Below are 16,014 nucleotides of genomic sequence, written 5' to 3'. Positions count from 1 at the left end.
GCGTTAGGCTTAGTTCATTTTGAGATGCTCTCATTCGAAAAAGTGCCCCTTAAAAGTAGAAAACTCGAAATACGCGCATTTAAGTTGACTCACCCAAATGTGGAAAAAAAGCTTTGATTAGTGAAATATAATTAATAAAATACATAATAATATAACCAAGGTAAAAACATCGTATGCTTAATTACACCTAAAGTATACTCAAGTATACTTGAGGATACTTGAAGTGTAGGCCAAATTGAAGTGAATAAAATTACTCTTAAAGCATGCTTAAGTAAACAATATTTCTCATTGGACGTGCCCGTCCGATGTATCATCGACATGGGGCGACATGGCTCAGGCAGTAAGAGCAGTCGTCTGGCAGTCGGAGGGTTGTCGGTTCCATCACCCGCCCGGGCTGTGTCGAAGTGTCCCTGAGCAAGACACCTAACCCCTAAATGCTCCTGACGAGCTGGTCGGTGCCTTGCATGGCAGCCAATCGCCGTTGGTGTGTGAGTGTGTGTATGAATGGGTGAATGAGAAGCATCAATTGTACAGCGCTTTGGATAAAGGCGCTATATAAATTCCAACCATTTACCATTTACCATCATGTACAACATACTTGGCGGTCCAGATCAATGATACAATTCTGCTTTTGATATATTTTATTTTTACATTTTATTTATTTTCATGATTATAATACTGCAAATTGGGAGAAGAAACTATTCAAATGTCAGCAAGCTGTTCAGTGATGTGTACATGTTTCGTCAGCACTTTTGGTTGGAAATCCACTGTCTGCTATTCCTGAACAGACAGATGGGAGCCCCGCAGAGGAAGCTTTATCACTACTGCAAAACAGCAGCACAAAATCAACTTTATGCAACATATTCTCACACTGAGTCCGGGGCAGCTCTGCGTGGCCTCTCCCTCATAACAATTTACAAAGCGGGGGGGGGATAAAAGCACTCTAATGTACCTGGGCGAGGAAGTGATGAATTTAATGGAATTGAAACTCGTTTCGGTTCGGAGGGCGTCACGTGATTAAATGAGTCTCTGATGCGCTAATAAGAATGATCACACACTTCAGATGAAGATTCAAGCATGGAATTAATTTTTCTTTACATGATTAAATATTTCGGGATTCATTTATTTCTCGGAGGCACGTGCAGCGATAGCGCTTTACGGCTCATGCGTCGTTTTCTGGCTGTAATGTTACGCCGCCTTTCCTATTATGATAAAACCGAAGGCGCAGTGCTGCTGTTCACTCACTCTCATACCAGGCAATAAAAAGCAAGCGGAAAGAGTAGGGTTTAAATGGCGTTTATATCAGATCTAGGATGACATTCCCTTCCCCTCCTTTCCACCCCAATTTAGGAGGTCCAGTTCTTCTTTCATTGGCTCCTCTTCCTCCTTTGCGTCCTCCATTAATGTGCGAGGGCATGTAAGAGGGCAGTATAGTCTTTCTTAAATGGCGTTCTTAGTCTCCATGTTGATTGGCTTGGTGCTTAAACGAATTAAATGGTCTGTTGTTAAAAATGGTGGTATTGTATTCAGGAATTCCTATTCCAGGAAGCTGTCCGCCTGCTCCAATGAACTCTGGTGTCCTGCTGTCCATCCCTGAGGAAATGACAGGAGAAAGAAGACTGCAACTTAGATACTTACAGACTTCACTTACACCAATGGACACCCACAAATGTCATTACAATTCCTATTAACACTTAATTCAGGCATTTGCATTTAAATCACAAAAAAAGTTAATTTGCAGTTATCCAAATTTAATGCAGTTTTTCCCAGTAAAACTTTTGTCCACCAGTGCTCCTGATTTTCCAGAGTAGCTGAGACATTTCTCTCTCTCTCTCTCTCTCTCTCTCTCTCTCTCTCTCTCTCTCTCTCTCTCTCTCTCTCTCTCTCCCTCTCTCTCTCTCTCTCTCTCTCTCTCTCTCTCTCTGGTGTGCAGGGATGAGACACGCATGTACAGAGCCTATCCAGATGGCAATCGGAGCTCATATGATTACAGTAGAGGCGACACGCTTATGGCTAGGAGATAATACAGCAGATAATTAGTTTGATTAACAGCACGTTTGATTGCCAGGGTAAATGAATGTTTACTCATTCGGCAAACAAGCCTTCTTCACGCCCTTCTTACCCAATCGCTGGAGGTTAAAGAGGGACAAAAGGAAACGCTGACTGCGGCTTTTTGCGGCGCGATGGTTGGTGAGGTTTTATCGGCCTCAGCGGCGGCGGTTCCATTCTGACTCACAGTGCCCTGTGACACTCGTACACTGCGGCTATAACTGGACGTGAAACTCCAGCTTGGGCCGCAGTCATCGCAGAGCGTCTGTGTCCTCGTTTCACGAGGATGAACATGCTGCAAAGCACAGCGTACGGCAGCCGGAAAAGACAAGCTACAGCTCTGCAGAAGCATGGTCTACGAAAAAGAGGTTCTGATAGGAACACTGTAATTCAGTAGAAGAAGCTTATCTAGTGAAATGGTTCTTTGTTGGGCCTTCACACTTCACACCTATGATCTATGATAGAGGGTTCCATAAATAACTACTAGGGTTCCTCTATGGAATCAAAAAGCATCCGGTGAGCAGCAGTTCTGCGGGCAGAAATGTGTTGTTAATGAGAGAGATCAGAACAAGGGCCAGACTGTTCGAAGATGACAGGAAGGTGACAGTAACGCAAATAACCATGCATTATGATATGCAGAAGAGCATCTCTGAACACACAATGCATCAAACCTCAGGCTACAGCAGCAGAAGACTAAAAAATAAGTCTAATAAATACCTAATAAAGTGCTCACTGAGTGTCACTGACAACGCTGATAGTTCAAAAGGAGCCAGAATAGGGACACAGCAATATAGGCTACCCTTGGGCTCAAATATTAAGGTGACAGTAATGAAAGAGGGAAAATCTCCAAGATCAGAATAGTCAGAATAAATGAAATGCACTCTCAGGAGTACTTCAGCAGGGCTCATCCATGCAGAAGAATGCTGGTAATAGTAACACATTTCCAAAATCGTTTTTATGTTTCTGCAGTACAATGTCATTTCAATATCGTGAAATTTCAAAATGGGTGAAATTCCCAGGGACTGACTCAATAACACACGGGTTAATGCTAGACCTCTACAAAGAGGAAAAATAAAAAGATATTGGATGACTTATTTTAGTATGCTCCAATGTTTCAGTGCTGGAATAATGGAGAACATAGACCAAGCTAGATTTCAGGCATATTAAGGTGAAGTTCACTTGCTATTGATGTACTTTCTTGTGCACTTTTTCGATTTGTTGTTTTAGGTTTGCTCCTATAATGAAAGTTATACAAAACGTTAAATCATTTAACTGGTTTGACAGCAATTTTTCAATATACAGACCTAATAGAGCAGACACTAGACTGCTTCATATTTCATAATGCAACATTCAGCTCGGAGATCAGCCTGCAACCCCAGAGGCCTCAGTTTTATTATTGTAATTTGTAGCCAACGCTGTCAACAGTTTCACATACTGCTGAAAGTCTAATGTCACAACAAAGCTGACCACCCCAAGTAGTCTTAAATTCACAACCTACAAATGAAATAACCGTTCGTACAAATTTAAAGCAGAAATAGGGGCAATTCGTAAGGCATTGAACAAATGAGAACGACTTACATTTATCATACACAAATTCCTTAAGACAAAACACAAGACAAATCTACAGCACTCCCAGCACTCATTTGCATAAAATAGTAATTATATAAAATATCACAATGGAAAAAAGAGCATTATATAATCTTAATATAACATTAATTGAAGATCATCAATAAAAGATTTTCGTTAGAGTAGAAAGTTACATCACAAATATATCACAGTCCTACAATAGGGTCATTCCATGAGAAATCATGTGTGGGAGTTGACCACTCCAATTTCACTCAAATGTGAAAATGTTCTTTATATATTCACTAAAGAACATTCAAAACATTAGCCTCATTGGATTTGTTGTTCTAGAGATATTGAATATGTGATGGGTGGTACCCAAAAAGTCAATGGTATAATTTTTCAATAAATTATCTATTCTCTAAATCATTCTCCTTGAGGCTGTTCTTCACCAAAATATCTCCTTGCCACGTCCGGGCCCTTTTCCCGCTGTGTTTTCAGTGTATTCACTCCTTGCTCCCTTTCTGTGTATTCACTCCTTGCTTCCTCCCCACTAACATTTTTTCTATTCCCTTTGCATTTTGTGTCTTATGTCCCTGTTCTCTTTCCGTAGTCCATTCTGTTCCGCCTGTTCATTCTTTTCACCTGTGTCTCTGCTCTCCACTCCTTATATATATTTCCTTTCTTGTCATTTCTTTCACCTGTTACTTGTTGTTAGCTTGTTAGTTTTGTATTTAAGCCTGTCTTTTTCTGTTCTTGTTGCTAGTTTGTCTTATCCTGCACCAGATTCTGACCCTGTTTATTTCCTGTCCCGGGTCCTAGCCTCCCTGTTCCTTCACCTGTGTGGTATCTGTTCTGTTTTTGGTTCTGTTTTGGATTTCCTATTTTATGATCTCTGCCTGGCTTTGGACTTTGGACTGTTATCTGATTACTCTTCTGCGTGCCCTTCATGTACCTTCTTACTAGTCTTTGAAGGTTGAAAGTAATGTACCAAGTGCTCTGTTGTAGTAAGCCATAAAATATTGGAAAACAATTGCCAAGTGGCATGATTTAGCATTCATGAATAACTTTTTTCTGAGCAGTATAACCTGATGGTAGATAGAAAATTGTGACAGATTCCACATTTCAGGTTTCCCCTGCTTCAATGCCAAAGATAGGGTGCTTCAAAATCGAGACAAACTCAAATTTCAGATCTCCCGTTTACATTTTTGAGTAAGAAACTTAAGTTAATGTGGCATTAAGACAGGAAGAGAATTCCTCTTGTGTGCTGTCATCATTTAACATTTAATCAGTCACAATTAGTCTCAAATTCAGATCCAGAAGACAAATTAAACAATGATGTATTCAAAGGCCGTAATCACAACTTAAATGAAATGATTAAATGAAACTGATTCAAAATAATACCTCAATTGCTGTAGATTTTTTCCCTAGAACACAGCATCGCTTAAAGCTTCATTTTAAAAAGGGATCTCAAAGGAAAAAGCTGAGTAAACCCTCTGCTGTACAGCTTGATGAGCGATGGCTACCTCCGTGGGAGGGCCACAGCTATCCCACAGTACACCACTCTCCCGACAGAATCTCATTTACGTTACACAACATTACCAGTTCAGCAGTGAAACTGATGTGGTGAAAATATTCACAGATTTAAAAACGTAAAACATTTGCTTTGAGCTGAGTCTCATGCCAAAGACCAAACATCATTTTCACTTATATTTCCACTATGGTTGACACTCAGAACGCTAAATCGCCATGTCATCTGTTCCCCAGTCATCTCCTCGACTAACACTGTTATGAATGAAATCGCTGTTGACAACATTTAATTATGCTTTCTACATTTGAAGATAATGGCTCTCACTTTGATTTGGTTTTGTACAAAAGCCTTACTGTATAGTTCATTGTATAGTCTTTGTACTTGTTTGCTGCTTTTAATTCTGTGTTTAATTGTGATGTTTTGCTTAGTTTGTTATTTTGCTTTTTATACGTGTGGTGATGCTCATATTGTTTGGCATTTCAAACCTTTGTTCGGCATGTACGTCTTTTTATAGAAGTTTAGTTTTTGTCTTCTTTTGGTTTGGTATGGATTTTAAAATGATTTTCTTTAATAGAAACTTGTTAAAAGGTGTTAATTGGGATTCTTAACACAGAATACTACCTAGCTTAAAAAATTAGCTCATAAGCTGATACAGACAGACAATGTGGAGGTCTGCATTGGCTGTCTCGTTGTCTGTACATAAGTGCAGGTCTAACCTGTAAGCCAGTCATAAGTAACATTTGGTCTCATGCGCTGGTCAGCTTGCTGACTTCCCCCTCCTGGAGCATACATTGTTAGCCCCCACCGTTGGCACACATGCCTGTGGGGGAGAGCTAGAGAAGGATTCTTAGAGGCGCCTTCTTGGGCCCTGGGGGCCCCCCTTTTCTCACATTCCTGACAGATTAGAGCACAGGAATATTGGAGATGGTATAAAGATGTTTCATGATAATCCCAGGTCAGAATATAGTAATGTTTAGTGTTAGTCTGATTGGTTCAGTGCGACTGGTGTAATGGTCTAGTTTTTGTAACAGTCTACCTTTGATAGCATAACCATTCAGGAGCCGAGGGGAAACTTGGCAAAAGCTGTCTCTGTAGAAGCCATGTGTTTAGCCCCCTGCCTGGTGGGCCTGGCTGTAAATTATAGATGGGTGACTCACTTTTAGGGTCAAGAATTTAGGCCTGGATTTCGGAGATAAGGAGAAGAAACCAAGCAATCTGGGGTTGTGTCTCCTTTCCTTTCATTCACCCAAATCAGGTTTATCCAAAAGGTATATTACCATGAGAGGCACAAATACAGATTTACAGCATAATGCAGTTATCATGAGAACTCACAACTACAGCATTCATGTACGCCTGTAGTGTAGTGGTTAAGGTCAGGAAGGGCTGCCATTTGTGAGGGGCCTGAGAGCTGGGGTATCAATGTTGTTTAAACTAGCTTTGGGGAGTTTCGGGCAAAGATAAGAGAAAGATGTATGAGTGGTCCAAGGGCAGTTGGGTCATGGGAAAAGAATCCTCCAGAACATTGGTGACCTCCCTGTGACCCCATACCTGGTCACTGCCAAGGGGGAAGACTCCGGACAATGCCACAGTGCCCTCATTTGGGCACTGCTGCCATTACACTGGTGACTGTTCTCCTAGATTAAATATTCAAAACTGCTATTAAGATAGTAAATAGACCCGGTAATCCCTTGAAAACATTGCCCATGTGATCCTTGTATTATTGCATTAAGTCTCATGTAATGGTAACAGGAATTGCATGTAAAATGGATAATCAGGAGGGAAGTTTCATGATAACTGCAACATAATAAAACATATGGGTAATCTGTTTGGTATGGATGTGATCTGATAAAATCAAGGAATCGGATGAGATACATTTCATACCAAATGGAATTTAATAAACTATAGTTTCAGTAACTCAAGGGAAAACCTGCATGTCCTCTCTTGGTAATCATCTCATTTTCCCTACTTAACAACCCCCACCCTGGTGGGGGTCTAAATTCCAGATTTGATTTATGGCACTGCCGCCTGGTTCCAAACGTATGATTTGGCATAAAAGCAAGGGAGACAGACCAATCTGGGAAGCTCGTATTCGACTTCCCACACAACATGTCTTGGGTATGTAGGTATGTATGTATGTGTAGCAACGGAAGATCGTAATCGGCTTCCCATACATGGCATATTCTATACTCTTTGTTTGTGTGTAGTCAAAGCAGGCTAGGTATGATTATTTACTCTATCTCTATTCTTAATTTGTGTATTTTGTAATTGATTGTGATATTCTAAAGCTAATAACCTACCTCTCTGCGAATAAACTATTTTGTTTGTAACTTGGGTGATCTCCATGACTCTAATTCATCTTGTACCTTTTCAGCCTAAATTACAACTGAATACTCAGGGGGAAATGGTGGTTAAAGACCGACCAATCGGCGGCATGGTGCATCTGTGATAGTTCTAAGCTGTGAGGCCAGCAATTTCTGTCCCTTAAAGGGTCGGGGGACGCACGGCTCTTGTAATCTTGTGCAAAGGGAACCCATGGGCGTTACGGCGCTGGTTCCTGCCAAATTAGCTCTAAGGAGCCCAGACAATGCTACGCCGACCTGGGCTCGCAACTATCATGGCAGGTTTGCATGTATTGTGTTGACTGGACCCGCAGCCTCTGAGTTCTCCACCAAACTGAGATTTCAGCAGTAATGCTAATCCCGGGAGCATATATTGAGTAATGGTGGCGCAGGTACACGTGGAATGTAATCACTCCCGAGGTCCACGTAAGTTGCAAACCCAAATTTCTAAATTATATTTTAAATGGAGTCAGATAAACGAGTAAAACTATAGTAACCACTAAGCGTACAATACGGCCCCGTTTGAGAACGGAGAATATTAAGAATTGTACTGATCCGTTTCTGGCCAGCTGTAAGCGGGATATGGGGCAGGTCAATCCATATCCGACCCATGGCAACGGACCCAGTATATTCTTAAACATAATTGTGCTCTGTTCTTGTACGGAGGATAATAATTAACCATACTAATGTTCTCCCAGCAACGCCAGAAGGACAAGCTCGCTAAACCCCCTTCGGCCCCTGCTAAATTCAGTCACTGGGTTAGCGTGGGGTTTTACAAACCCACTGAAAGACAGTGTGTCGCTCTGCACTAACTGTCTCCCTGTCTGTGCACCTGCCTCTGCAGTAGTGCTGAAACAGCATTTTTCTGCAGCACAGTGATAATCACAAATAGTGCATGTCATCCTTGACACAAAAAACTCAGACACATAGTATTAATAGAGCTGACACAGTTAGCGTGATTTGACATTTCCCGCGGTCTTGCTACGTTGAGCCTCTGGTCATGCAGAGGCAAGGCTATGGCAGAAAGACAACACCAGGTCACCTTGGAAAAGTCACGCTTTAAGCTTGTTTGCCCTTCAGACTACATCCACCACAGTTCTATTCAGCAGGCGCTCACAAATTCTGTGACAACCTCTCACGAATACACAAGAAACCATATTCAAGATGTATTATGAGGATACAGACAAGACAAAATAACTTCTGAGACCTCGTCTCCGCCCATTGCCGAAGCTCACACACAAAGCAAAGCCTGACGAATGAACCTCCATTCAATTTATTCACCTGCCAACTCCAGCCACAACTTGAGTCATTCTCTCCACACTACTGCACTTGTTTCCTTTCGTACACAACGTCATATCATCTCTGCCTCCAAAATTAATTACAGAGAAAATACAGAAGCGTATTAAATAACTTTTGCCGGCTTGCATGAGATAAATGACCCGACAAACAACAAAACAACGACTTTATTCCGTATTGAAACGCTTGCTCTATATTTATAAAGGCTTTTGTTTCTTTCCGCCGTCATTAATCAGGCAGGCTTTGATTTGATCACCTTCCCTCCTCCGAATGGACTGAAGATGAGACCCAAAGTTTGTTGCCCTTGGACTGCCTTTGAGCCGTTGTTTCCGCTGACGTAAAACAGGCAGCCGCTTTAGAGGAGTGAGGTGCAGCCAGTGTGCTCTGCACTGTTATGCGCTCTAAAACTAGCTGCAGGGACAGAGCGGTAGGCAGGCAGCCAGTGGAGGGTATAAAATGTAATCTCTTTTTTAACACCCCAAGAGGGTGTGGGACCAGTGCTGTGCAGAGGGGAAGCGAATGAGCTGATTAAGTGTGATAATCGCCTCCTCTATCTCCTGCCTGACATGCAGGAGTACAGCAATACTTATAATGTTCTGGTGAACTTTTCCAGTGCAGTTCTTGTGGACATTCAGAGATGCATACGGTTGCGGTGATGCGTTATGCATGTTCACGACACACACACACACACACACACACACACACACACACACACACACACACACGCATGCAAGCATGTACACACACAGGCACGCATTCACACTCATACACACACAGTGCTGTATTTGGACAGTGACAGTATTTGGATAGCTCTGTATGCCAGCACAATGGATCTTACATGAAACAATGAATATGCGCTTGTGCTTATTGTGCAGACTGTCACCTTTAATATAAGTGCATTTACATCCATATCAGGTGACCTTTATACGAATTACAGCCCCATTTATACATAGCCCTCCCATTTTGCGGTGTCAAAAGTAATTATACAAATGAACATAATCTTAAATAGAGTGGCCATATTTAGTACCTTTACATGACTTCCCAAAGTCAGTGACCCATTGATATCACCAGAGGCTGGGTGATGCTCTGCCAGGCCTGTACTGCAGCCATCTTCTGTTCCTGTTTGTTCCAAGGGATTTTTGCCTTCACTTTGGTCATCAGCACATGTTCAATTAGGTGCAAGCCGGGTAACTGACTTGGCCAATCACAAACATCCAGGTTTTTGCTTTAGCAGTATGTTTGTGGTCACTGGCATCTGCAAGTCCTTAAAAACCATCCATCAAACTCAAATACCATCCATTGAGTTTTGAGGCATTTGGTTGGACATGAGCAGATGTTTCTATACACTTCAGAATTCATCCTGCTGCTGCTGTCAGCAGTCACATCATCACTAAAGACAAATGAGCCCGTTCCAATGGCAGCTATACATGCCCAATTAATAATTCTACCTCCACCGTGTTTCATAGGTATTTATTGAAAGGGTAATTTTCTTCACAATTTAAAGTATTCTTAGGTTATCCTCTGCAGTGGTCTTCCTTGGTTAACTAGGTTGTTTGCTATTGGTCACCAGTGCATTCTTGCTTCACGTTTCGGTTCAATTTATTCAGATTTTCCAACCCCAGGAAGTACTTATTTTCTCACAATGGCACATATTTCATGCGAGGAGACAACACTATATCATACTATACAACATACGGAGAATCTGCCCATTTCTCATTGGCCCACCTGGACTACTGCAATTCCCTCTTGGCTGGCCTCCCAGCGTCTGCCATCAGACTCCTCCAACTTATCCAGAATGCACTGGCTGCCTATCATGGCTCGCATCAAATTCAAAACATTGGTGCTAGCCTTCTAAGCAGATAAGGGGTCTGCCCCAGCTTACCTCCAAAAAATCATACCCTACACCCCTGCCAGACCTCTTTGTTCGGCCTCCACAGGCTGCTTGGCACCTCCCCCTCTCCGAACTTCTACCTCACATTCACGACTACTGTCTGTTCTGGCTCCACGGTAGTGGAAGGAACAGTAGAATCTCTTCCCATCTTCAAGCGCAAACTGAACGCACCTCTTCAAGCTACACCTCTCCCTGTCCCTCCCTACCTCCCTGTAAACCTTAATTGTTGTCCTTATCTTTGTTGTGCAGGTAGCAGTTGAAATTGTACTTCCCTCTCGGGTCTTTCAGCGCACTCATCCCTGGTTATGGGTATGCACTTTGCACTTTGTTGTACGTCTGCCAAATGCCATTAATGTAATGTAATGTAACACAGCAATGACTCCAAATGTGAATGTCACACACCTAGAACCAACTCAGTGTTTCAATTCAAATTCAGTTTGCTGGAACACAGAGCCAAAGCAAGAAAAACTGTCATTGTCCAAATACTTATGGATCGCATCATGTATGGCCTTTCGCACATGTCGAGCAACGTTTTATATATCCATAATCATAATCTAACCCACATTTACCATTTGATGATATTCTGCTTACGACTGCAAAATATATGTAGTTACACCTTCCATAATAACTCCCAAAAAAATACAATATATCAATACAACCTAGGGTGAAGATTATCGTATGTGTTCACCAGAATGGTTCATAGACCCACTATATCAAGTGAACTGAATGAGGCAGGACAAAAAAAAACATTTATTAAGTTATTTATACTAAATAACTGTAATGTATCTCACATGACATACGCTCTCTGTGGGCTAAGAAGACAGCAGGAGAAGCAAAGCTTTTCCATATCCACTGTATCTGACAGGTTGGATAGCCTGATTGATTCAAATGGGAAGAAAATAGTTCCGTCACAGGCAGAGCTGAAGACCCAGGGCTTTGGCAGGGCCCAATGACCCAGATTCAGTCCTATGTTTGCAGCGGCTGTGCCCAGGCCTGTGTCTCTATTGGCTTTCAGCTCCGGTGCTCTTGCCCACAGCTCACTAACTGGTAATAACGCAAAGGCCTACAGAGCCAAAAACCTTCCTGGGCTGCTCTCCAGCTTGAAGTCGCTCACAGGTAAGACATGAATTGTACATGAGTAGAGATAATGAAAATCTCATCTGGGGGCAGCCTATAGCTGAGTGGCCCAAGATGCTTGCAGCTGTCGGGTCCTTAAGCAAGGTAACCCCACATTGCTCCAGGAGGGGCTGGCCCCTGCTTAGTCTAATCAACTGTTAGTCTCTGTGGATAAAAGCGTCAGCTAAATAACTAATATATCTGAAGTTTCGGGGCATACCCTTAACAGGGATTACAGTGCACTCCACTCAGTACAGACAGAAAGCAGCGTGTGACTGCGTGTAGGTAGTTCTCCTTACAGTGTCAGTCCCTTAGGTGTGCCGCAGAAATAACAAATACTGCAGAATCAGCCAGACCTGAAGCGCAGAACTCAGGAAAGCAGTGGCGTAGAACCTAATCCATTCCTGGGACATGCTAGACTGGCCGCCATTACGGGTGGCAATGAGGGAAAAAACCCTACTGCATTTATCAAAATCACCATTCAGTCCCAACACATGCAGGCATGACGCGTGATCCATGCTACACAGGGGAACACCCACAAGGGAAATTTCTTTCCATGAATTCTCGGAAGACGCCCGGCTATTTTTAACGCGTAGGCCCTTCTGTTGGAATTAGCAGAAACAGAAATGGTGGCCATAGGTCACGCCAGCCAGATGATCACTGACCTATGGAACATTCTGAATGTCAATGCACTGATCTAAAACCCCAGAACACATCACACAAATCATATTACTGTCTTTAGGAAACCTAGACATATAAATGAGGAATGCCCCCTGCTTGCTAACACCCCCCCCTTGCCCCCATACCATCCACACAAACACACACACACACACACACACACACACACACACACACACACAACAGTAACTAAATGACAATAATTTCACGGCAACATCTGAGAAACTCCAAGCAATGCCAAGATAATGTTCCTGAATGTCAAAAGGAAAAAAAAATCTTATCAGCTTCTACCAATTTAAATGTCTGCTCAACATAGGATTTCCTCTGTTATCGCATACTGGTCAAAAGAGGTGAAATGGGGGAAAAACATAACCTCACTTCCTTTGCTGCATCATCATATACTTTTTGGCAAATAGATATACCACCACGATAAAAAAAAACACATACAGGAGTTCTAAAATGATTACCTGGCCTTACCTACAGACTGGATGTAAGGAATGACTTCTAATCTACAGAAGCGATAATGTAAAACTGGAAAATAATTTCGCTGGAGTTCAACACTTTGAGAAATTGCCATGAATTAGAATTACACATCCTGAGGAAAACACAGAGATAAAGGCTCACAAAGTGCTTTGTGACAGAGTGTGGAGATTTTCATTGTAGTTTATCTTCTCATGTTAATATATCTGTTGAGTTTGTTGAAGATTCTGCTGTCTACTTGGTGATAGATACAGTGCAGCTCTATATGAAAAATATCCACAACCTCAAGACTGATGTTCTCTCAGCAGGATGTTACCTTTTCATTGCAGGTAATCTGACTTTAGTTCATGGACTTTTGCTCAAATAATGCCAAAAGGAATGACAACGTGGCTCCTTTTAAAGGCACAGCACCCTAATTTGGCTCCAGCAGCAGGAAGTACTCATTTCAGCAGGCAGGTCAAGCCTGTATGCCAAATGCCTTCAAATCCCTTCAGGGCGAAAACAACAACACACAGATGTGTAATTGGCTCCCCGTTAAGTAACATGCTGCCACTTACCTCGTCGATGTAGTTCTTGTCAAGGAAAATGCTGAAAAGGTCCAACAACAGCCTGGAACATAAATGTTAAAACACAATGTTATAATAAACCGTAGAAACTGTTTTGTGAAACTAGAAAGACTAGTGTTTAAAGGTGTGAGAAAGTCAAACATAGGATGATAGCGTAGTTCACATTTTTATTATACCTACTTTTATTCAGTACTGTTCTCGTCTTTACTCCCCTCTTCCAAACCTAAAAAGAAGAAAATGCTTACAACATCTGGACCTCCACATGTAACTTCACCCCTAGGTCTGTTACCCGTTCAAAAGAAATAATCATCATTTTATGCCCCACCTCCAAACACGGAATACTGCTGCAATTTGCTGAAACGTTAAAAAAAATAACCGCACAGCAAAGACACTGATTCAGCTTTACATTAAAGGACAAGCTCAATTGTACACTGGGTACACCGTTGGATACAAATTAAATGGCGGAACCCTTTAGAGTGAGCTGCATATTCATCTCAAACACGATTAATTTAAAACTGGGCAGCAAATCAGCAGAATCGGTTCATGGGCAAAAAGCAACCTATACATTCCAGGAACGAATGCTGAATTCCATACTAAACATAATATATGCTGAAGGTCTGCTTCTGAGACCCGGGAGACAAGGCAAGCAGGCGAATGGGTGCGTTTTCTCCCTCTGCAGGAGAGCCGCTCTATCAATCTCGGGAGCATGCTTGTAGTGGCAATGATGCAGAACTAATAGCTTTTAATCCTGACACAGCTGACAACACAGAGGAAGCCTCGCGCAGACAAAGAGAGCAATAATCAATGGAGAGATACCCAAACCTGCACAGAGAGGAGTAGAGTAAAATAAGAAGAACCATGGAAAGCGATCGATTCTTATCTGCTGAGAATCCCCCCGCCCCCAGATGTGTTTTATGAACTTCACTGTGGTGCCTTCACAAATGAAACTCCTCAACCTTAATCCCTAGCCAAGCTATTGTGCATCTCTTTATTTTTATTAATCATATTAGTATGGTTATATTGTATTTCATACAACATTTGTTCAAAATGCCCGAGGACATAAATGACCATGATCAGACATTAAGTGCACCTGACAACATTACTATATTGTCCAGCATATGTACAGACATAGTGCTAGTCCACATGAATCAGAGTACACTCAGTGATCACTTTATTAGGTAGACCAGTATACCAGCTTGTTAATGCAAATATTTAATCAGCCAGTCATGTAGTGGCAACTAAGTGTATAAAAGCATGCAGGCATAGTCAAGAGGTTCAGCTGTTTTTCAGACCAAATGTCAGAATGGGGAAGAAATGTGATCTAAGTGACTTTGACCGTGGCATGATTGTTGGTGCTAGACAGGGTGGTTTAAGTATCTCAGAAACTGCTGATCTCCTGGGATTTTCACGCTCAACAGCATTTTCTCATGAGTAGCAGTTCTGCAGAAATGCATTGTTAATGAGAGAGGCCAGACTGGTCGAAGGAAGGAGACGCAAATAACCACGCATTACAACAGTGGTATGCAGAAGAGCATCTCTGATGAACACACAACGCGTCACACCTCTAAGTGGATAGGCTACAGCAGCAGAAGACTTAAAAAAAAAAAAAGTCTAATAAATACCTTATAGAGTACTCACTGAGTGTACGTGGTGTATTTTCTGTGGGTCTGGAATAAACTTTGGGGTTACGTGGCAGATTTGTGGCTGTGTTCTCAACACGTCCTCTGGGCCCACAGTTCATAATCAGTGTGTCAGGACTGCATGTACCTGGCTCATCTCCAGCAGGGCAAATCAGTATTTATGGATAGAGACAGCTGAAAGGGGGAAAAAACGTATGAAGAGCAAAACTGCTAAACAAATTAAGCATGAGCATGCAAACATGAACTTTTGAATCTCATTTCAAGGGTTGGGTCAGTTCTGAAAGAATCCACTTTTTTAAAAACAAAAATTAAACAATTTCTCTTTGCACAATGGGATTTGGAATGATAACATATATTTTCAGGTTTTTTTCTACCCCCTTGGCACCTGACCTTGGCTTCTTGCACACTAAAGTCCTTTATTATGAATTTAAGTGATCGTTACAGAACATTTGCCATTCCCTAATTACAAAAATAACTGGAATTGTTTGTCAGCAGACTCACCTGATCCAGTTCATAGAGCACTTTCCTTTTTATCACCAATAACAAAATGTATGGTATCACATAGTCAGTGTATATACTAATGTCCCACAAATGCGCGCGCACACACACACACACACACACACACACACACACACACTCACCTTTATAATGTGCTAAGATCCAAACTTTGCATATCAATATACACTCAGTGAGCACTTTATTGGGTATTTATTAGACTTATTGGTCTCCTGCTGCTGTAGCCTATCCACGTGTTGTGTGTTCAGAGATGATCTTCTGCATACCACTGTTGTAATGTGTGCTTATTTGACTTTCTGTCACCTTCCTGTGAGCTTCCACCAGTCTGGCCATTTTCCCATGACCTCTC

At 41.9% G+C, this 16,014-nt stretch overlaps 1 long non-coding RNA gene across 1 annotated transcript; it reads right to left on the bottom strand.

The window, feature by feature from the left end:
* Positions 1–1,359: 1,359 nt before the first annotated feature.
* On the bottom strand, positions 1,360–13,774 carry LOC133130199 (uncharacterized). Its single transcript, XR_009708921.1, has 3 exons — positions 13,690–13,774; positions 13,501–13,552; positions 1,360–1,593 (listed from the first exon to the last, which is right to left on the bottom strand). It is a non-coding gene; the product is annotated as an uncharacterized LOC133130199 (long non-coding RNA).
* Positions 13,775–16,014: the final 2,240 nt, after the last annotated feature.

Source organism: Conger conger, chromosome 6 (assembly GCF_963514075.1).
Source record: "Conger conger chromosome 6, fConCon1.1, whole genome shotgun sequence".
Taxonomy (NCBI): Eukaryota; Metazoa; Chordata; class Actinopteri; order Anguilliformes; family Congridae; genus Conger; species Conger conger.
The sequence above is the reverse complement of the archived record's forward strand: the minus strand, read 5'-3'. Positions and strand labels throughout refer to the sequence as shown.